The sequence below is a fragment of the Podarcis tiliguerta genome, assembly GCF_965153285.1.
Source record: "Podarcis tiliguerta genome assembly, chromosome: 13".
NCBI lineage: Eukaryota > Metazoa > Chordata > Lepidosauria > Squamata > Lacertidae > Podarcis > Podarcis tiliguerta.
Window position 1 is genome coordinate 16,406,665 of NC_139546.1, and position 22,760 is coordinate 16,429,424.

General features: G+C 47.9%; 1 protein-coding gene across 2 annotated transcripts in view; it reads right to left on the reverse strand.

Moving 5' to 3' along the window:
- Positions 1–13,082, reverse strand: part of LRRC4B (leucine rich repeat containing 4B) — a 145,583-nt gene extending 132,501 nt beyond the window's left edge. The window contains exon 1 of one of the 2 annotated variants that reach the window (XM_083408172.1): positions 12,669–13,082. The gene's annotated coding sequence lies outside the window, so the exon portion shown is untranslated. Of the gene's footprint in view, positions 1–9,240; positions 9,706–12,668 lie in introns of those variants that run through there. The other variant, XM_083408174.1, reaches the window with a different exon arrangement.
- Between the last annotated feature and the right edge of the window lie 9,678 nt (positions 13,083–22,760).

Below are 22,760 nucleotides of genomic sequence, written 5' to 3' on the forward strand. Positions count from 1 at the left end.
GTTATCTCTATTATCTAGTTTGGTCCTCAAACGATGGCTGTGTTTGGTTTTCTTTCTAGCCTGGGCTTTTATTTTGAAATAGCGTTTCAAAATACAATGAGAAGGAAGAACTCACATGCCAACACAACCTCGCTAATTAAGGAGGGGGGAAGGAAGCTCACTGATAACACTCCTTATTATATCATGAATAAATCTGCAAGGGCAATTAGAGTCAAACAGCCTAAGGCTGAAAATCCTAACCCAGTTTACAAGAGGGGAGGGGAGCCACGCTGAATTCAATAGGATTTACACCTGAGTAGGCATGGTTAGGACTGCGCTGTATGAATACACTGCAGATATGTTAACTCTGAAACTTAAGATCCAAACTTTTTCTTTTAAGAGCCAAGTTACACCGATGAAGGTCCACAGCATTTACACAAGTCCTGTGGTGCCAATCCCTGCTCTCTGATCTACCCTTCTCTGCCCCGCTAATCTAGGCCTACGACTCTCCTCTCTGCCAGTTGGATGCCATAAACCAGACTTGTAAACAGTAAACTCAGGCGAGGAGAGAGGCTAAGAATCAACTTGAGAGTGACTACTACCAGGTACAGAAACCTTGGTAAATGGAAACGAGCTTACTCTTTTTCTCCATTTCAGCCTAGAATGACCATGACTGCACACCCACCCCAATCATTTAAAGCACACCCCACTTGCTAAAGAACCTTGGGAGCTATAGTTTGTTAAAGGTGCAGGGGGTTATAGTTCGGAGGGCAAACTAAGGTCCCCCAGGATTCTTTGGGTCAAAAAATGTGCTTTACAGCCAAAGGCCATGGTCTCATTGTTTATATAAACTTGGGAAGACAGGCAAACTAATACAGTGGTGCCTCGCAAGACGAAAAGAATCCGTTCCGCGAGTCTCTTCGTCTAGCGGTTTTTTCGTCTTGCGAAGCAACCCCATGAGCGGATTAGCGCTATTAGCGGTTTAGCGGCTATTAAAGGCGTAAGGGATTAGCGGATTAGCTGCTAAAAGGCTATTAGCAGCTTAGTGCCTTAGAAAAAGGGGGTGGGGAGCAAAAAAAAATCGCAGGAACTCGCAAGACATTTTCGTCTTGCGAAGCAAACCCATAGCAAATTCATTTTGCGAAGCACCTCCAAAACGGAAAACCCTTTCAGCTAGCGGGTTTTCCGTCTTGCGAGGCATTCGTCTTGCAGGGCACCACTGTATCACTGTATTGGAAGAAGCAAAGATCACCAGTGTTGAAGCAATGATTCTTCGACATCAACTTCGTTGGACTGGTCATGTTGTGCGGATGCCTGATGATCGTCTTCCAAAACAACTACTCTATTCGGAACATTAAAATGGAAAGCGTAATGCTGGTGGTCAACAAAAGAGGTTTAAAGACTGCCTCAAGGCAAATCTTTTAAAATGTAGTATAAACACTGACAACTGGGAAACACTGGCCTCGTGCGAGCACTGCAGTTGGAGAACAGCCTTTACCAAAGGTGTCATGGGCTTTGAAGACACTCAAACTCAGGATGCAAGGGAGAAACGTGCTAAGAGGAAGACACGCTTGGCAAATCCACACTGTGATCAACTCCCACCAGGAAACCAATGTCCCCACTGTGGAAGGACGTGTGGATCCAGAATTGGCCTCCACAGTCACTTACGGACTCACTGTTAAAACTGTGTTTATGGAAGACAATCTTACTCGGCTACAAGTGATCGCCAAAGTAGAAGATATATATATATAATTTTTATTAAATTTTCTGTTTTACAATTTAAAGTACTCATTTTTACAACCTTAAGATATCAACGACTTCCCTTCTTCTCTTTCCATGGTTCATTTTACATATCATAAATCCCCGCTTATTTTACAGAAACTAAACCATTCAGTATTCCATTATTACATCCAACATAACCTATTTACACTGTTGAATTTATCTTAACGCTGCCGGCGTTTTCAGCTGTACGCAGTTATTTCCCATATATTCAATAAACCTTTTCCAATCATCTCTAAATGCATGTTCTTCTTGTTCTCTTATTCTATATGTTAAGTCTGCAAGCTGCACAGTTTATTCCGTCAGTTTAAGCTGCCATTCTTCTTTGATTGGGACCTCGCTCGTTTTCCATTTTGGGGCTAACAAAACACAGGCCGCAGTAGTGGCATACATAAATAACCTTTTTTAACACCTTGTCGCATTGTCAATTCCTTTGCAGTAAAGACCACCAAACTCATTTGGACTCATTTTTCTGAGTAAATATGCACGGGGTCAGGTTTCATCATAGGTGGGCTCATTAAGAAAATATTGGCTGGGGGGGACTTTGCCCCCTAAGATCTCAACTTTCGTTTTTCGCAATCTAATGTCCATTCACATTTCTCATCACACATACGCACATATTTTCTTACTCATCTTTTTCTCCAGAAAGGCTGTAGCTAAGGGGTAGATCATCTGCTCTGCACGCAGAAGGACTCAAGTTCATTCTCCCAACATCAGAATGTCCCCTGTCTAACCCTGGAAAGCCACTGATGCTCAGGGCAGATGATGCTCAGCTAAATGGACCAAAGATATTTAAGGCAGCTTCCTCCTGTTCTTTTGCCACACCCAGTTTCCTGCAGCATTTCCTCTTTCGTAGTTCTTTCCTCCCCCTTCCTGCCCCCCCCCCCATATTTAACCCTCACACACCCCTACCTCACCCAAATCCTCTGAAGCCCAAAACACGTTTGAGGAGAAATCTCCCCATCCTACTTGCACAAATATGAACTGACGCCTTTCCGATTCAAACATACATTTGCAACCATCCGAACTACAGAAGCTGCTGGGATTAGTTTGCTTTGTTATTTTTAAGCCTGCAAAACACTGACCCTGACCCTCAAACCTGAGTTTCTGAAAATCAATGTTTCCACACACAAACTCCCAACGTTTCCCCAAAGATTCTGCTGCTGCAAAATTTACTTCTGCCTCTACTGTCTTTTATCATATGCAGCTGATGTTCAACAACCTGTAGAACATGAGGCAGGCCCCCCCCCCGCACTGTTTCTGCCCCCCCCCCAAATCTCTACTCCATTTTCTGCTTCATTCAGGACTACCTGCGAATGGCATTGTCCCCCAGTTCCTTTTTTTGTCAAATGATATTTATTAGTTTTCCAAATTTTTAAAGAATCAATACTCAATTACATCAAATTTAATACAAATTTTCCCAGAAGTTGACTTCCCACTCTTCATCCTAGCATAGCTGTCAACTTTTCCCATTTCTTGCGAGGAATCCTACTCGGAATAAGGGAATTTCCCTTTAAAAAAGGGAAACATTGACAGCTATGCATCCTAGATGTGTCCCTACTTTCCCCCATTGCTGCTTGATATTACACATTTATCTCTACTTCACAGTTCATTCCTTATATTCAATTTACAATTTTTAAATTTTAAATTTTCCCCCCATGCCCCTTATCCACTAGTGACCGATTTATCAATTCCCACTCATACATTTGCATAACAATATCATATTCCTTTAGAAAGCAAAAGAGGTTTTGCATGCATTGTCCCCCAGTTCCTCCCCCCCCCCCCCGTCCCAGATAGCTGTTGCACTTGTTTTACAAAAAACACACAGAGGAGGCCAAGAAAGAGAGGGATTTGTTTGAGGGCAGTCTATGACATGGCATGAGCTAGGATCTGAATTCAGGTCTCTGCTAAAACTGCCACTCCACAGCTCAGTTCCCCTCTCCAATACATATCCTCCAGTTTCCCTGAAGGTAAAGGTAAAGGTAAAGGTAAAGGGACCATAAGGTCCAGTCGTGGCCGACTCTGGGGTTGCGGCGCTCATCTCACTTTATTGGCTGAAGGAGCCGGCGTACAGCTTCCGGGTCATGTGGCCAGCATGACTAAGCCGCTTCTGGCGAACCAGAGCAGTGACGGAAACGCCATTTACCTTCCTGCTGGAGTGGTACCTATTTATCTACTTGCACTTTGACGTGCTTTCGAACTACTAGGTTGGCAGGAGTAGGGACCAAGCAACAGGAGCTCACCCCATCGCGGGGATTCGAACTGCTGACCTTCTGATCGGCAAGTCCTAGGCTTTGTGGTCTAACCCACAGCGCCACCTGCTCCCTACTGCCATTCGATGTCCTGTCCTTTAATCTATGTCTGGGATGGGTAACCTGTGGCCCTCCAAAATGTTATTGGACAGACGCCAGCTGCATTCACTCCCAGCCCAGCATGGCCAATTGTCAGGGACAATGGGAGCTGTAGACCATCATCAACATCTGGAAGTCCACAAGCTTCCCCATTCATCTTCTGCCCTGTCCCTTCTCAAGAGCTGTGTGCCACCCTTCCTTCTGCCACCCACCTCACTATCTCTAACCAAACTTGGGTTTCCAGCTGTTCTTGGACTACAACTCCCATCTTCCCTTGCTAGCAGAACCAGTGGTCAGGGGTGATGGGAACTGTAGTCCAAAAACGGCTGGAGACCCAAGTTTGGGAAACCCTGCTTTAACCCCTTTCACCACTGGAGCTCTTTCGAAATGCCAAGCAAGTTGCCACGCCAAGGCAATGCTCAGGATCCCAGCTACAGCCAACGTACTCCTATGCCACTTGAGAGGGTATTTCGATTTCTTGGGACAAAGTGGAAACTCCTAGATTTTTTTTCTGGGGAGAGGGAAGGGCCCCCTGGTGTTCTCTAAAGGCAACTGTGCAGGATCCAAGCAGATCCTAATGATCTGATTACTTTTGGTTTAATAGATTGCAATGACCACTTGCAAATCCTGTGACCTCTTGTGGCCACTGAGAAGGAAAGGAGTGTAGTTCACTGGCCACGTGGTATCATTCTGTTTACTATGCTTTTTTCAGGGCACTTGCTCAAGGCTCAGGTGGCCTCAGTGGCCCGGAGTGCCTTCCATCAGCTTCGGCTGGTGGCCCAGCTACGCCCAGCTACCTGGACAGGGGTAGCCTAACTACTGTTGTCTATGCTCTGGTAACTTCAAGGTTAGACTACTGCAATGCGTTATACGTGGGGCTGCCTCTGAAGACGGTTCAGAAACATCAGCTAGTGAGGAATTCAGCAGCCAGGTTGCTCACCAGAACAAGACGGATTGAGTATATTACACCAATCCTGGTCTGACTGCACTGGCTACCAGTTAGTTTCTGGGCCCAATTCAAAGTGCTGGTTTTGACCTATAAAGCCCTAAACAGCCCAGGACCGCAATACCTCAAGGTCCGCCTCTCCTGATATGAACCTGCCCGGACCCCAAAATCATCTTCTAAGGCCCTTCTTCGTGTGCCTCCTCCTCGAGAGAAGACAACACGAGAACGGGGCCTTCTCTGCAGTGGCTCCCCGTCTGTGGAATGCTCTCCCCAGGGAAGTTCACCTGGCACCTTCATTATACACCTTTAGGTGCCAGGCAAAAACTTTCCTTTTTATTCAGGCCTTTGGTTGACCTGATGGACATCCTATACCCTTTTATAAGGTGGCTCTTTTCAGCGGGGGTGTTATTGGGTTGTTGTTTTTATTCTGATTATATATGTTGTGATCTTTTCTGTGAACCACCCTGAGACCTCTGGTTACACGGCAGTATATAAACTCAAATAATAAAAATAATAGTAATAATGCTGATGATGATGATGCATGTATGCACATGTACACACACACACATCCCAAAAAACCAGTGCTACAAAATGACTAACCCATTAGGAAAATCAAGAGACCCGACTCAGACCCAAATTCCACACGGTGATCTCGCCATAAAGTTGATCCACAGCTCCCCATCGCAGGAAGGGATGATAATTTATAATGTATTATAAATTCCTATGGGGTTGTATCCAACCAAGTTCTGCTCAAGGTAGACCCACTGAACTGTACGAACCCAGTTAGCGGCGCCCATTAATTTCAATGGGCCTACTTCTGAGTATGACTAACATTGAATACAACCAGTTACAAATTGCTTAAGTGGCAGTCTTGCTGTGAATAACAATCAGACCTGCGGAAACGTTTCCAATTCCCAGGAGCCAGTTCTGCACGGTCCAAGGAATAAAAAACAGGTCACTTTTTAGGCAACTGGCGTCCTGATAGCAACCGTTACCATTTCAGTTCAGAACGATTTCCATGATATAATACTTCCTTGCCATGATGGCACAAATGCTACACATACATCTGGGAAGAACATACAGTGGTACCTCGGGTTACATACGCTTCAGGTTACATACGCTTCAGGTTACACACTCCGCTAACCCAGAAATATTGCTTCAGGTTAAGAACTTTGCTTCAGGATAAGAACAGAAATCGTGCTCCGGCAGCGTGGCAGCAGGAGGCCCCATTAGCTAAAGTGGTGCTCCAGGTTAAGAACAGTTTCAGGTTAAGAACGGACCTCTGGAACGAATTAAGTACTTAACCTGAGGTACCACTGTATAAGAACAGCCCTGCCAGATCAGGCCAGGAGTCCCTCTAGTCATAAAATCATAGAGCCCTAAGGGCCCTCAAGTCCAACCCCTCACAAACTAGGAATCTCAAAAAAGCAACCTCTGCTTAAAAACCTCCAGGGGAGGAGAGTCCTCAGCTTCCCGAGGGAAGACCGCTCCACTGTGAAACAGCTCTTACTGTCGGAAAGTCTTCCCGTACGTTTAGCCGGAACGCCCTTTCTTGTAACTTGAAGCCATGGGTTCGAGTCCTACCCTCCAGAGCAGCCCTGAGGATATTTGAAGATGGCTACCCGTCTCCTCTTTTCCAGGCTAAACCTACCCAGCTCCTTCAACCACTCCTCATAAGGCTTGATTTCCAGACCCCTGATCATCACAGCAGCCTGGCATGCAGAAATAAAGGAGGGCAAGCTTTTCCAACTGCTTCCAGAAATATAATAATAAATAATAATAATATAGGGACGCGGGTGGCGCTGTGGGTTAAACCACAGAGCCTAGGACTTGCCGAACAGAAGGTCGGCAGTTCGAATCCCTGCGACGGGGTGAGCTCCCGTTGCTCGGTCCCTGCTCCTGCCAACCTAACAGTTCGAAAGCACATCAAAGTGCAAGTAGATAAATAGGTACCGCTCCGGCGGGAAGGTAAACGCCGTTTCCGTGCGCTGCTCTGGTTCGCCAGAAGCGGCTTAGTCATGCTGGCCACGTGACCCGGAAGCTGTACGCCGGCTCCCTCTGCCAGTAAAGCGAGATGAGCGCCACAACCCCAGCGTCGGTCACGACTAGACCTAATGGTCAGGGGGTCCCTTTACCCTTTACCTTTAATAATAATATAGCCCAACCCAGCCCTCCCTCTTATATTTTCACGTGCTAGGCTGTTGTGAAAGTCACTGTTTGTTTGGCTTTTTCGGACATTGCATATATCCTCCTGCCTTTCCTGCAAGGAGCGCAAGTATGGCGTTCTAACCCCCTTCACTTCATCCTTACAATAACCCTGTGAGGTAGGTTAGGCTGACAGATCACATGGTTCCTCCCAGACTGTCACTTTTTTCCAGACCCTCCAAGTGGTCCCTATTTCCCAGGGATAAAATTGCGGTGCTCAGAACTGGACACAGTCCATCGTCCTGTTCTCACAGTGGGCAGCTAGGTGCCTGCGGAAAGCCCCAAACAAAGCTCCCAAACACACCAGCACTCTTCCTTCCTGCAGTGTCTAGCAACTGGAGTCAGAGGCATAATAGCCTCTGGCAGCGGAGGCAGAAAGCAATCAGGGTTAGTAGCCACAGATAGCCTCCCACATTCCCTAAGGGGAGATTTGCCTAGCTAGGGGTCTCAGTAACTGCAGGTGGGTGGCTAGATTCCAAATCCTCACAGTCTACTACAAGTCACACCACTTGGAGAAGGGGCTCCAGCTTAGTGATAAGAGAGCAAAAACTTGGCATTCTGAAGATCCCAGAATCACTCCCTGCCATTTCCAGTTAAAGAGGATCAGGGAGCAGATGATGGGAAACAGCCTCTGCCTTAGACCTGTCAGTCAATGTGGGCAGTCCTGCCCCTGATGTGGCCTGACCTACCACAGACCCTCCAAGTGTCCCTGTTTTCCAGGGACAGTCCCAGATTTACAGAAGCCATCCCAATTTCCGATTTGATCCCGGAATGTCCCATTTTTCTTTCGGGCGTCCCTATTTACATAGGAGAAATGTCGGAGGGTTATGCGTCCCCCCGAGCCAAAGAGATAAGTAACTATACAACCTTTAGAAGACATCTAAAGGCAGCCCTGTATGGGGAAGTTTAAAAAAAAATGGTTGATGTTTTATTACCGTATTTTTTGCTCTATAAGACTCACTTTTTCCCTCCTAAAAAGTAAGGGGAAATGTGTGTGTGTCTTATGGAGCGAATGCAGGCTGCGCAACTATCCCAGAAGCCAGAACAGCAAGAGGGATTGCTGCTTGCACTACACAGTGATCCCTCTTGCTGTTCTGGCTCCTGAGATTCAGAATATTTTTTTTCTTGTTTTCCTCCTCCAAAAACCAGGTGCGTCTTGTGATCTGGTGCGTCTTATAGAGCGAAAAATACGGTATGTTTCTATATATGGTGGAAGCCACCCAGAGTGGACGGGGCAACCCAGTCAGATGGCTTGGGTAGAAATAATAAAATTATTATCATGGAACAGGACGTCCCTATTTTTTCATTGGAGAAAGTTTGGAGGGGATGCTACCGCAAGGCTCCTTCCTGAATTCCTATACGACTGCCACTTCTTAACACACCACACTTTCTCCCTGTTTCTGCACCGAATAAATACAACATGGTTCCTTCCACTTCCGTCCTTTTCGCACACACTCACGCAGCGGCAGATTGTTTCCTCCGCACACCTTCTACGAGAAAGAAATTCACACCGCCCTCCCTCTCCCCCTAGTCCCACCACGGAGACTAATGCGAACTGTTTTGTACATCGGAGTAGAATTTTGGGAGGGGTGTGGGCAGCGAAGGCAGCACACTTCTGGGGCAGAAACTAAAGGGGGTTCTCATTCCTTTTCCTTCTATCCCCATTCTCCTCCTTCCCATTGCCATGGTAACTGTTTCTATCAGAGCTTCTTGGCCACCTTTTCTGGCAGCTGTAGCCATGTAGAGTTTATATATGTATATAATTCTTACTCTGAATATATATTATACGCGCTCTCTCACACACACACACCCCAAAGCTGAGGGATGTACTGTAATTAAATTTACAAGTACAGGCCTAAGCTCATGGTATAAATTCGCAGTTAACAAGTCAGCTGTTTGCACTACAGATTAATCCCCAAAGCTTCATGATACCTCCCCAACTGCCTGTCCCCAACATTCTCCTGTCAACAATGAACTTACCGGAAATTAAGGAGCAAAAGCAACATCTGCCTAGGCCTCTTTCCCCACCTGTCTTCAGCAGCAACTGATGTGTGCTCTGCACAAATGCACCGCGCCAGCATCCCTCTCAAATGTGACCTTTGCCAAACGGCTTCCTTGATCTTCCATTGCCGTATTTGCACATGCACAAAGGCACAAACACGGAGCTCCCTGTTCCCTTCTGCCGAAGAGGAAGGAGAGTCGCCGTGTGCAATCATGACCCTCTTTTCCCCATCCCCGACCCCCCAGAAATCCCAGGGAACAGGAGCATGGAAGACCTGCCAGTCACATCAGACTGTACTGCGTAAGATACACCACCTGCCTAATTAAGTCCTAGCCTGCTTCTCGTGTCTTTAGTTCCCGAAATGTCCCTTGTGTTAACCTCTTTCACAGTCAACTCACACAGAAGCACATACAAAATTTCGCCGCACCCCATGCTTGCAAAACATAGCCATCCCCAAGCAATCAATTATGGGATTCCACTTCGGCAGCTTCATTCTTACCTACACCTGTAGGATCCTCTAATCTGTTATCATAATCTCATTGGTACTGCAGTCGCTCAAAACCAATCTCAGAGTCCACACTTCAATTAACCTTCCACTGCTTCCGGGTTATTTGTTTGCGGGGACAATTGCACATGGAATGGGCCACATCGCCAACATGCTAACTGAGCGCAGAAGAGAAAAGGGAGGCATCAAAGGAGCATTGCGCTGCCAGAAAGACTCAGAGGGTGTGACGCTTCCCCCAAATGAACCCCTCAAATCCTAGCACCCGCAGCTCCTCACAAACCAGAACAGCACCTCCATATCCGCTCCTCAGTCCAAGCATCTACAGCAACCTTAAAACCCCTGCAGAGGCTCCCCCACCCACAATGTTAATGGCATCGGTTTGCAATTCCACTATCTCCAGTCCCCTCAAATTCCCTTGCACCAATATCCCACTCGCAGTCTGTAAGGTAACCATGACAACAAACAGCTTGTTCTGAGGCTTCTAGACACGTAGGCCTAGTTCCCACAAACGTGGAGGTAAACCTGTGACTTGACTGTACCACTTCAGACTGCAGGTACAGGCCCATGTGAGTGGGTGCTCCTCCATACAAATTAGTAAGTCCCTTCATGTAGAAAACTATGGTGTCAGGGTGAAGGGTTCAGGCCTAGCTTTCTCCATTGATTTTACATACAGAAGAACTTGGTTTATTATTATTATTTTCAGTATGGAGGAGCATTCAGCTCCTACCTGCACTCTGAAGTAGCACAGGTGACCTTCCTCACCTCCTGTTTGTTAAGACAGAGGTTTCACTGTGGAAGGGGGTTGGCCACCCATACAACAACACCATGTCTCAGCAAGCTTAAATAGTTTAAGGCGAAAGGTGGATTGGTACAATGTGGGAATGCAACCCAAGAAGGCTAGGACTAGCAGGGACCGGATTGTAGATTGTGGGGTATAGGAACAGAATCGTAGGGTTTGCTGATGGGGTGGGAGCAGGGGTAGATTTCAAGGGGGGGGTGAGGCAGGCCCAGAGAACCTAGTTATTAAGGATAAAGGCCTACATCATTACGATTTGAGAGGCTCAGTATTTACCCTTTCGTATTTTTTATCTTTCACTCCTTCGATAAACAGAAAACAACAGAAATGTCTGGAAAATTAACTTGCTTTAAACATTGCTTTAATCAAAAGATTGCATCGCACAGCTGCCATTAAAGAGACTACGGAACCACAGATTATTATTTTTTGCCACATGTCTGTTTGACTTGCCTCGTGGCCTGAGTGCTTAATGCCGAACGGCAGGACACGAGGAGCCACAATTTGACGGAACGTGGTTGAGTGCGAGGGGGGAAGCCTACATTTTTTTCTTGGGTCAGAATCCCACCCCCCTGGGCAAGAGAAGCAGAAAGCCCACTTGCACTCCTGGAAGAGGGAAGAGGAAGAAGCACAAATAAAGGAATGGGGATAGCTGGGCTTACAAGCCAATATGCTCCCTTCCATTGGGGTACAGAGGGGTGTTGACAGAGCCCTCCGGGGAGAGGGGTTTAGGATCCTTGAAATAATTTGCACCCAGATAAGTGCATGAGGCGGGGTGAGAAGGGGTGAGGGGACACAGAAGCCAGTGGGGACCGAGATGGGAGGGGAACCAAATAGCTCAGACTGGCATGATAAGAGTTATGCAAAAGAAGTATTTAAGGGTCATCAATGGAGAGGAGGAGGAAACTCAGCAGGTGTTAAACCCAACAGTGCAGGGAAACCAGGTAGTGTTATAAGAAGGGGAGCACAGGCCCCCCTGGAACAGGGAAGCAGGTAGGCCTCATTTGGGGTATATACTCACTATGTGGGTGAGGTCATGGGTTCAAGATGCTTAAACCTCATGGCAGGATTGGGGAAGGCCTAGTCTGTCAAGGTGGGAGGGCAGGTCATTAGGAATATGTTGGCACAGAATATTCTTGTGGGAATCTGTGGGTCTTGTGAATCTTGGGCGTGGGTAAGTTTAAGGGGGGAACGGAGCACCAGGAATGACTTCAAGTAGTCCCCTGTGACACATAAGTGAAGAGGGGTTTGGCCCTGAAACAGAGGGGGGGTTGCTTCAAGGAGAGAAAAGAAATGAGTTGGGTCTATTGACAGTAGGGAGGAAATTCCGGAGAAAGCCAGAGGATAAGGTGAGAGGGAACCTGACTGTGAGGAGGCCTGAGGTAATGGAGGCAAGAGCGGAAAAACGCATTTATTGGAACCAGGCCTGGATGGGGATATATGGGGCTCATCAGCAGAGGAACACACACAACACACACACACCCTGCCCATTGTGGAGGTGTGGCATCGGGCCTGAGTAATAAGCACAGCTTGAGGGGAAAGCAAAGTGTGTTGCTATGGGAGCAGGCAATGAAGGGGAGGGGGCTAAACCTGAGAGAGGGGCTCTTTAGAGGACATAGTAAGTGAAAGCTTGCGAGACATATTTTTGGCGACGACAACGTTAGATTAAATGGGGGCCAGCTGGACCTGGGAGAGCAGCGTACAGTGGGAGGAGGGTTAGGCTACCAGGCCAATGGGGGGGGGGAGAGGTAGCAAAGCAGCATCTTTCTGGCGGCGGGGGGGGGGGGGTTAAGATGGTGCCGTTTCCATAGCAACTTCCATCCATCATCCCCCTTACCTTTGCTCCTGTCCTATCAGTCCCACCTACCCCCCCCGCACTGAATCACTGTCCCAATCTCACCCCTTACTCCTCCTAAGAATCATTTGCGCGCCCCTTCCTCCTTCCATATCGTGTATGAACCGCAATGAATCCCTGCCCCAATCTAGCCTTTTCCCATCCTTCGATAGATGAGAGCGCCCTTTCATTCGGGCTGCATACTCCCACCCCACCACCCAAAAACCTCACCACCACCCAGCCATCCTCATCACCCCTTTACCCACACACTCACCAGAGTGGGGGTCGTCGTGGAGGCAGCATCCCCTGCGCGCTTTTCTCCGGCAACGTTGGCGCAGCTGGTTGTTCTCTCTCCTCCGCGTGCCCAGTTGGGGGGGGCAAAAGCGCGCGGGGGGAGGCTGCAGGCTCTCCCCCAGTCCCCTTAATGTTTGGGCTCCATACAGATCCCGGATCAGACCCAACGGGAGCCCCGTCAAGGCCTTGGGGAGGGGGCGAAGATGGAGCGGCGGCAAGCGAAGACCCACACGCAAAGCGAGCAAGCGAGCGAGCACACCCCAACCCCTCGTCCTGGCTCCGACCCGACCCGGCTGCCAAGGAAGAAGCCGACCCAACCAGCCAGCCAGCCAACCAACGGCGTCGGGAGCGCTGCAGCAAAAGCGCTCCTGCGAGGAGCAGGGACGCGAGTGGAATACTAATAGTGGGAAGGAGGGGTGGGGGGAGGAAGCGGGGAGGGGGAGGGGAGAGCGAGTGAAACGGGGGGGGGGAGAGAAAAGGAGGGTAACGCGGGGAGCGACTTAGGGAAAGAGCGAAAGCGATGGAGCGAGCAAAAGAGAGAAAGAGAGAGCGTGCGTAAAAAGGGTGATGGTGGTCAAGGCGCAGCGAGGGAGAGAAGACGGTGGCGGAGAACTGGGGCGGGAGGGGGGCAGGTGGGAGGATTAGGCGTGGTGGGCAGAATATTGATGTGGGGAAGACCCCGGAGCTGGTCCCCGTGTCTTAGAAGCAGGTGGTCTCCCTGCCTGCGCCCCTGATTGGTTTTTACCAAAAATGCAGGGGGGAAAGGAATGGCTACGTTGCTTTGGTTGGGCCACTTATTGGAAAGCGAGCTCCTCGCGACGCCACCCCGCGCCTTCGTTCAGATCGACGTAGCGGTCATTCTTCTGGGGAGGAAGACGGATCGGGCCGCCCTGGAGAGGCTTGTGGTTTGGTTTGGCTTGGCTTGTCTGCTCCAGGCCTTCTTCACAGCTCTCTGGCTCTCGCTCTCTTTCACCCCCGCTGCCCAATTATGGAGATTGCAAGTGTGTGTCGGGTTGGTTGGTTGGTTGGTTGGTTGTTTTGGGCCGGGAATCCGCGGGTCAGGAGGATGTCGAGGGAGCGCAGCTCTGGATAGATCCCAGGACCGGCGAAAGGGGCAGTGAGATGGTGCGGGGTGACCAGATAGGAGGAGAAGAGCAGGTCATCCGCCGCCCCTTTCATCATTGAGCAAACAGAGTCGCATCATCATCATGCCAGTCAAATAATAATAATAATAATAATAATAACAACAATAACAATAACAATAACAATAATAATAAATGCACTCAAGTGTCATTTGCGTTAAGAGATGAATGAACTAGATTAGGAACTGACCTTACACCACAGACAGGGAACCCGTAGCCTGCCAGATTTTGATTTTTTTTTTTTTGGATGACAACTCCCATGATCCCTGACCATTGAACACAAGGTCTGGAGGTGATGGGAGTTGGAGTCCAATAAGATCTGGGAAGGTCACAGGTTCCCCATTGGTGGTTCCTAGTTAATCTTACCGCTCTTTGGGCTGTCATTTGGAGTCAGGAAAACAAAAAGCTGACAGGCTTCCTCTTCCTTCCTTAAATCTGAACTCTTACAGTTTCTGTAAGGAAGCTGCAGAGACCCTGTGGCCCTTCAGATGTTGTAGGGATACATTTCCCATCATCACTGACCACTGGCCATGGAAGTTGGATTCCAAGAATAGCCGGAGGGCCACGCAAGGTCTCCACCTCTGCCAGAAAGTCATGTCAGAGTCTGCTTTGGAATGAACAAGGTGCCAGTGCAGTGGGGTGGAGAAGGAGTGAGAGTTGAGACAAAAGGAGTAAGTATTGTTTACAGTAAAAAGATGTACAGTATCCCTGCAACAACTCTTCCTATCTCTGCGGCTACAATCTCCTGGGTGACGCAGATGTCATTGTGCAGTTAAATGCAAATGTACTCCATCCATTTCCCTCCCTCCCCCCTCCCTCCATGCAGCCCCGGGCACTGGCAACCCACACTATGCCACTGTGTGGCCTTCCAGATATTGTCGGACTTACTAATTCCCATCAGCCCGAGCCAGTGTGTTCAAGGTGAGGGGTGATGGGAGTTGTAGTCCAGCAATATCTGGAAGGCCATAAATTCCCTATCTCTGGCCTATCCAGTATGGAACTGACAGCCACCCCTCCAATAGTATTATTCTATGGGTGATATGACTTCTTTGTACCGCTGCAACAACAGCAACCTACAACCATATTTCCTCCGTGGGCTCAGCTTGTCTTTTTCAATTTCACACTTCACCCTATGTTGATCTCACTTGTGGTCCATTAACAAGTTACTCTCAGCCACAAGCCAGGACACCCTCAGCCCCATATGGTTGTAACTCAGAATTCCCACTCAGTATCCCTTTCAGCAGAGGAAAAATTAAAATTCATATCTTCCTACCTCAACACCAAGAGGGGATATTAAATCCCACTCTACAGTTATTTGCTTAACAACATCTTCAAATATCTCAAGGGATATTTGAGGGAACAAGCTTGTTTTCTCCTGCTTTGGTGGGTAGGACTCGAACCCATGGCTTCGAGTTAAAAGAAAGGAGATTCCAACTCAACATCTGGAACTTTCTGGCGGTAAGAGCTGTTCAACAGTGGAAAGGTCTCCCTCAGGAGGTTGTGCAGTCTCTTTCCTTGGAGGTTTTTAAGCAGAGGTTGGATGGCCAGCTGCCATGGATGCTTTAGCTGAGATTCCTGCATTGCAGGGGGTTGGACTAGATGACCCTTGGGGTCCCTTCCAACTACACAATTCTATGATTCTATGAACTATTTGTTCAGTTTAGAAAAATGCTTCAAAAATCAGTATGGGAACCATCAGCTTGCCATTCTTGGCAAGATAGGTCCTGTGGTCAGTCATAGATAAATGCAGACCGTATGCGTTTTGTGGTCCAGGTTCCCTGAGGTCACTTTCTGAAATATACTCGGAGTCGAGTGTGGATTTCATGCTCTTTATTCAGCTCATAGTAGTGAGGAATGCAAGTTCCCCCAAAGTGTCTGCTTTATATACATTATTTACACAATGGGCCCCACATGATTGGCTAATTCCGGGATTCTCCTGTAGGCCAATCAGGTTGCGGATTCACTTCCACCTGGAGCTGGATTGGGTGGCTCCTGCGGACCAATCAGATCCTATTGTTCTAGGATCAATCAGACTGCTGCATTCTGAATCCTATTGTTCTAGGACCAATCAGACTGCTGCATTTTGGATCCTATTCAACTCAGTACATAACACTTTCTGAAGCTGGAATTGCCACCAGTGAAACCTTCTGCTCTATTGACCAGGTGTGGAGAGACAGCTAGGCTCCTAGTTCTGTTTATATCGGGAGTAACCAATCCAAAGGCTTTATGTTGCCTGCCTGTCACAGGAGTTGCCAATCACAGCCTTAATTCTGCTTATGCCTGCTTATCAAAGGGGCTGTTGTTCCATGCCTTCTGTTCCCAGAGGGGTCCGAACATAGACAGTCCAGAAAAACTGACTCAGCAACGTTCCACCTCCAGGAAACAAAATTTCCAGCTCAGGCCCTGGCATCTCTGTCAAGGGATGTCTAATGATCTCACATGTCCTAAGAATGTCCTTATTAGTCGATATATTGTTCAGTTCCAGGCTCTTGTTATATTGTCCAGCTCTTTGCCTCGATCCCAGAAACTTCTTCAGTGACCGCCACACCAAGCGCTGGTTTTTCGGGGTCACCCCTCCCCTGGCTGTTCTCGATATAACCACCTCCACACACCAGCTGTAAAACTGGTACCCACGCAGAGCGAGGTGTGAGTGGTAGCTGCTGCTGCTTACGCATGGCATAAATTAGCACCCAGAGCTAAGGCCCAGCAAAAATGGGTCAGAAATCCAAATGACCTGAGGCTCCCCGGTGTTAGTTGCTGCTGACAAAATATTAAAAATGTTTAAGGCCACCCAGAATTTAAATCCCCCCTTCTCTCTCTGACCCCTACTCACCAGAAGCTACATGCACACATTTTTCCATGCCTCCACCAGAAATCATACATCTCTAAACAGTGCGACACGCTGTTAGGTTGAGAGAAAAAAATGTGTGACATTTGTGGATAAAGGAAAGGCAGTCCTATCGTCAGAAAAGGTGCTGAGCTGCCTTCTGAAAGGTGCTGAAAGGAGCTGCAACAGATTTTGGGAAGCAAGCAAACATGTGCAGTTGTGCAATAAGCCAGGAGCCCCGACAAATTATGGACCAGCCACGACAGGTACGATGAGCTCGCTTGGGTGGCATCCCTATCTTCACGAAGTAGCCATATAATCCCATTATGGCACTCTGACATGACAAAATGCGTTCCAAAGAGCTTGTGGCTCCACGGCCTGGATTGATCACCTAGGGGAGGACCATAGCTCAGCAGCCTCATGATTTGCACGACAACAGTCCAGTATCTATCCCTTTCGTCTCCTGGCAGGACTGGGAAAGACCCCTGGAATCCTGCTGTCGATCGAAAGCAAAGTAAGTGTAGTACACCACCGGGCAGGGAAACCTTTTCATCCCACATTCTGTCATGGATAGCTTTCTGGGGACCACATGTCAGTGGTGATTCAAGCCGAAGGAAGAAGTAGATGGAGCAATGAGTTGTTCTTGTTGTTGTTTATTGAATTTATATACCGCCCTATACCTGGGGGTCTCAGGGCAGTTCACAGAATAAAATCAAGTTATAAAAGCACAAAATAACTAATAAAAACAACAATCCAATAGCCCCCCCAAAAAAAAAAATATTAAAAGGGCATAGGATGTAAAACCAGATCAACCAAAGGCCTGGTTAAAAAGGAAGGTTTTTGCCTGGTACCTAAAGGTGTATAATGAAGGCGCCAGGCAAACTTCCCTGGGGAGAGCATTCCACAGACACTGCAGAGAAGGCCCTGTTCCTGTGTTGCCACCCTCCGGACCTCTCGAGTTGACTCTGGCCTCTGTGCAGCTGGTTAAATTCCAGCCGCAGATACGTCAGAGATTCACACATACAGAGGCATTATCACCACTCAGAAGCACATTCCAGCCTGGCGAAACCATTGCACAGAGCAGAGCTTTCCTGTGGCTTGGAAAGAGTCTTGGGGGCTGGGTAGAAGGATATGCAGGGCCACATTGGATCCCTAGGGGTCCTGAGGTTCCCCACCCCTGGTCAATGCCATAGTAGACACTACTGAGATATATTTTGTTTACTGGCTTGCTCATTTACTCTGTTTATCATTCCCCCAAAGTTCTTGAGTGACGTCCGGATTAAAACACTAAAATCACAGTTTAGAACACTGGTCGATAACAGCACAAAACACCCCATAAAACAGAACAGCCTCCAAATTGCAAGTCATCTTCATTCTCTGTGCAGCAGACAGGTGGAGGAGAGGATCAGAATAAGGTGGACTCTCCCAGCTCCTTGATGTCCATTCAGCCTCCCAAGGGTCTAAGTCAGTGTTTCCCAAACACTCCAACTGTTTTTAGACTACAATTCCCATCATCCCTGACTACTGGTCTTGCTAGCTAGGGATGGTGGGAGTTGTACGCCCTAAAACAGCTGGAGAGGAGACCCAAGTTTGGGAAACACTGGTCTAAGTGGAGCTTATGCACGTCCAAGTTCTATGTGGGAAGGTGGTGGTTTTACATCAAGAAGCCCTGAAAAGAATGTGATTCTTCCATCTACAGTTCGAATGGTACAGTCTGTTCTAGCGCTCTAGGATATTTCCCCCTTATTCTGCTGCACATGTAGGCCAGGCCTTGGTCTAATCCTCTTTCCAAGTCACCTGAGGCCTGATCTTCTCTTGCAATGAAATGAGAGGGTAGATGTCTGAGTCATTAGAATGGACTGAACTATTTCAGACTGGCAGGGGAGGGTGATCATATTTCTGAATGCTTCCTATGTAGTAATAAAAATAAAAATCACCATCATCATCCACTGATGATCCACCACATCATCTTCTGGGTCCATCTAACCCACCAGCTTTGTTTCCTTGCTCTTTTACATTGTCCCACCTACTTTGGAACCCAGGAAAGCACAGCAACTGAAGTGTGAAGTCAAAATCTGGAAATGTCACATGTGAAATTGCTCATCTTTTAACACAGATATGTATCATCACCAGAAATCGCCTTTCCCGTTTTTTGAACCAGAGGATTGGAAGATGGCCAATGGAATCGATGTTAGAGAAGGTGCCCAAATGTTTGTGTGTAGTGTCCGACATTTGCCAGGGGCCAGGTGAATTTTGCACCTGGCTTTCAATCACTTTTGACCAAGTGAAGATGCCTAGGCACTAGGATGGCGCCTGGTATCTCCACCATATGGAGGTGCATGCCTGGAGATCATTGGATCTGAATTGTTTCCATACACTAATACCCCATCCTGTAGAATTCTATCAATTATATTTTATCTGCACAACTGCAATGAATGCAGCCTGAGCAGAAGCAGTCACTATTAAGAAAAAGATTCCTTTTTTCCAATGAAAATAGGGACGTCCTAAGGAAAAGCGGGGGACGTGGGTGGCGCTGTGGGTTAAACCACAGAGCCTAGGACTTGCCGATCAGAAGGTCGATGGTTCGAATCCCCGCGACGGGGTGAGCTCCTGTTGCTCGGTCCCTGCTCCTGCCAACCTAGCAGTTCAAAAGCACGTCAAAGTGCAAGTGATAAATAGGTACCACTCCGGTGGGAAGGTAAACGGCGTTTCCGTGTGCTGCTCTGGTTCGCCAGAAGCGGCTTAGTCATGCTGGCCACATGACCCGGAAGCTGTACGCCGGCTCCCTCGGCCAATAAAGCAAGATGAGCGCCGCAACCCCAGAGTTGGCCACGACTGGACCTAATGGTCAGGGGTCCCTTTACCTTCAAGGAAAAGCGGACATTCGAGGATCAAATCAGAAACCGGGACGGCTTCTGTAAATCTAGAACTGTCCTTGGAAAATAGGGACACTTGGTGGGTCTGTTGTTGTTTTATAACTGGTGTCACCTGTTTAAATACATACCTGTTTCAACCTGTCCAAATATTCTGATCATTATTGATGTTTTTTTAGGGGACATTTGTTTCACTTCAGTTCTAACTCACTTTGTGAACAATTGTTGTAAAGTGGAATATAAGTCTGCCAGATAAATCAACATGTTGTTGTTGTTGTTGTTTAGTCGTTCAGTCGTGTCCGACTCTTCGTGACCCCATGGACCAGAGCACGCCAGGCACTTCTGTCTTCCACTGCCACCCACAGTTTGGTCAGATTCATGTTTGTAGCTTCGAGAACACTATCCAACCATCTTATCCTCTGTCGTCCTCTTCTCCTTGTGCCCTCCATCTTTCCCAACATCAGGGTCTTTTCCAGTGAGTCTTCTCTTCTCATGAGGTGGCCAAAGTATTGGAGCCTCAGCTTCACGATCTGTCCTTCCAGTGAGCACTCAGGGCTGATTTCCTTAAGAATGGATGCGTTTGATCTTCTTGCAGTCCATGGGACTCTCAAGAGTCTCCTCCAGCACCATAATTCAAAAGCGTCAATTCTTCGGCGATCAGCCTTCTTTTTGGTCCAGCTCTCACTTCCATACATCACTACTGGGAAAACCATAGCTTTTACTATACGGACCTTTGTTGGCAAGGTGATGTCTCTACTCTTTAAAATGCTATCTAGTAAATCAACATACAGTACATGAAAGTCTGCAGGACCAGATACTACACGCCGAGCATGGATGTTTCAGTTGCAAAGTTCATGAGCTGCTGAGAATCAAGCATTTCATTGTCGTCATAAAGAGGGGCAAGATCTTGATCAGTATTGTGCTGGGGAAAAAATATGAAAATCTTCATTGAATCCTATTTATATTCTCCACAAATGACGGCCCTGCGCTAAAATATTGGGAAGAAGTCATAAAGGTAATCAAAGAGACAGTAAGAGATTTAATTTCCCCAGACCCTCGAATCGTTCTATTAGGGTAGTTAAAAAGAAACAGTGAGAAGACAGGACATGGAATTAATTTCAAATCCATTGACAGCAGCTTGAATTGAAGCTGCTCGCGAATGGAAAAGATCTAAACTGCTATCAGTTGATGAATAGCCGAAAACTCTTGGAATGATAAAGTTAAACATATAGAGTCATGGTTCATGAAGCAAAGTGGGTGATGAATAATTTCCAGGGAAATGGTCATGATTAGGTTTTGGAACATCAAGTGTACACAACATATAAATTTTAATGTTTTCGCAGCAATGTGGCTGTTTATTTGGACCTGCCTTGTCTGCAAAATTTGGCTTCATGTCGAACCAGAGAGTTCTACATATATTTTTGGGCTCCAGCACCAATCAGCCCCAGCCAGCATGTCCAATGGTCAGGGAACTATATTCTAGCAACATCTGGAGGACCACAGAAACCCATCTCTAGTTCCATATTGTATATTTAAAGCACATTCAACACACATTTAAAGCACCCGACTTCCCCAAAAGAATTCTGGGATCTGTAGTTCACCCCTCACAGCTCATTTGGTGCTGATTCTGGGCAAGATCTCACCAAAATAACGTGAGATTTCTTTCTTTTTTTGGTATTCATATTTTATTGAAAATGTTTCGATTGTAAAGAAATAAAGCGATGCAAGGAAAAAGAGAGAAAGAAAAGGCACAAAATGTGTAGAAGGAAGAAGAAATGATTTCATAAGAATCTTGTGCGATTTCAGTGAGATCTCACATGAAATCGGCACCAGTACCAACACCACTTCTGTGCTGCCGGTGGAGATGGCAGAGCAGACAGGGTGCTTGTGGGCTGCCTTGGAGGTTTCTACCGCCTGAGGCGCCGGCCTCACCCTGCCAAGTGGCTGGGTCGGCCCTGCCCTGCCCTTCCCAAAGCACTTCCCAGTCAATTTCCACCTCGTGAAGAGTTCAATCCTTTGGGGGAAACGGATTTGTTGGGAAGGACATCCCAATCAACTATAATAGCGCAGCCTTCATTTGCTTGTGTGTGACTGAATCGCATCTAAAAATAGCCACAGTCTGGGAGCACCCACGTGATCTCTCAGCCTAACCTACCTCACAGGGTTGTTTGTAAGGATAAAATGAAGTTGGTTGGAATGCCGCCTTGCACTCCTTGCTGGAAAAGCAGGAGGATATGTGCAATGTCCTGAAAACCCAAACAAACAATGACTTTCCTAGCAGCTTAAAGGTAAAGGTAAAGGGACCCCTGACCGTTAGGTCCAGTTGTGGCCGACTCTGGGGTTGCGGCGCTCATCTCGCTTTATTGGCCGAGGGAACCGGCGTACAGCTTCCGGGTCATGTGGCCAGCATGACTAAGCCGCTTCTGGTGAACCAGAGCAGCGCACGGAAACACCGTTTACCTTCCCACTGGAGCGGTACCTATTTATCTACTTGCACTTTGACGTGTTGTCGAACTGCTAGGTTGGCAGGAGCAGGGACCGAGCAACGGGAGCTCACCCCGTCGCGGGGATTCGAACCACCGACCTTCTGATCGGCAAGTCCTAGGCTCTGTGGTTTAACCCACAGCGCCACCCGCGTCCCAGCAGCTTAGCATGTGGAAATATAGGAGGGAGGGGTAGGTGGGCTATATTTCTGGAAGCAGTTGGAGAAGCTTGCCCTGCTTTATTTCTGCACGCCAGGCTGCTGAGAAAGGCACATGACGAAGGCCGAGCAAACACAATTTGTTGAGGATCGGCTGGGCAACTCCAGATAAGCCAGGAGAGAGAACAGCCAGGCAAATTAAGGCCCCTGCTGCGGAGCAAATTATCTGGGAGTGTCTCAGTATAGGGAACTGGCCTCCCCTATTCCACGCACAGAGCTCCTTTTGAAATCCCCAGCAGTTGGGTATGTGTCGGCTGACGATGATGGCTTTCTCAGCAGTCTGCATGCTCCTCTGCTGCTACGGCAATGTTCACCACGCCACGGACTTCATGGCCAGCAGGAAGGACCTTCTCAGGGACGACGCCAGGAAGCCCAGGTTGCAGGGCAGATTGGTGGGCGCTGGTCCCAGAGAACTGGGTCCGAGAAGGAACTGGGGGGGGGGGTTGAGTTGGCAGGAATCAGCCATCAGGCGAACAAGCCCTTCCTGCACAGCCTGGCCTGGCATTGCTCCGCGGAAACTGACCTGGTT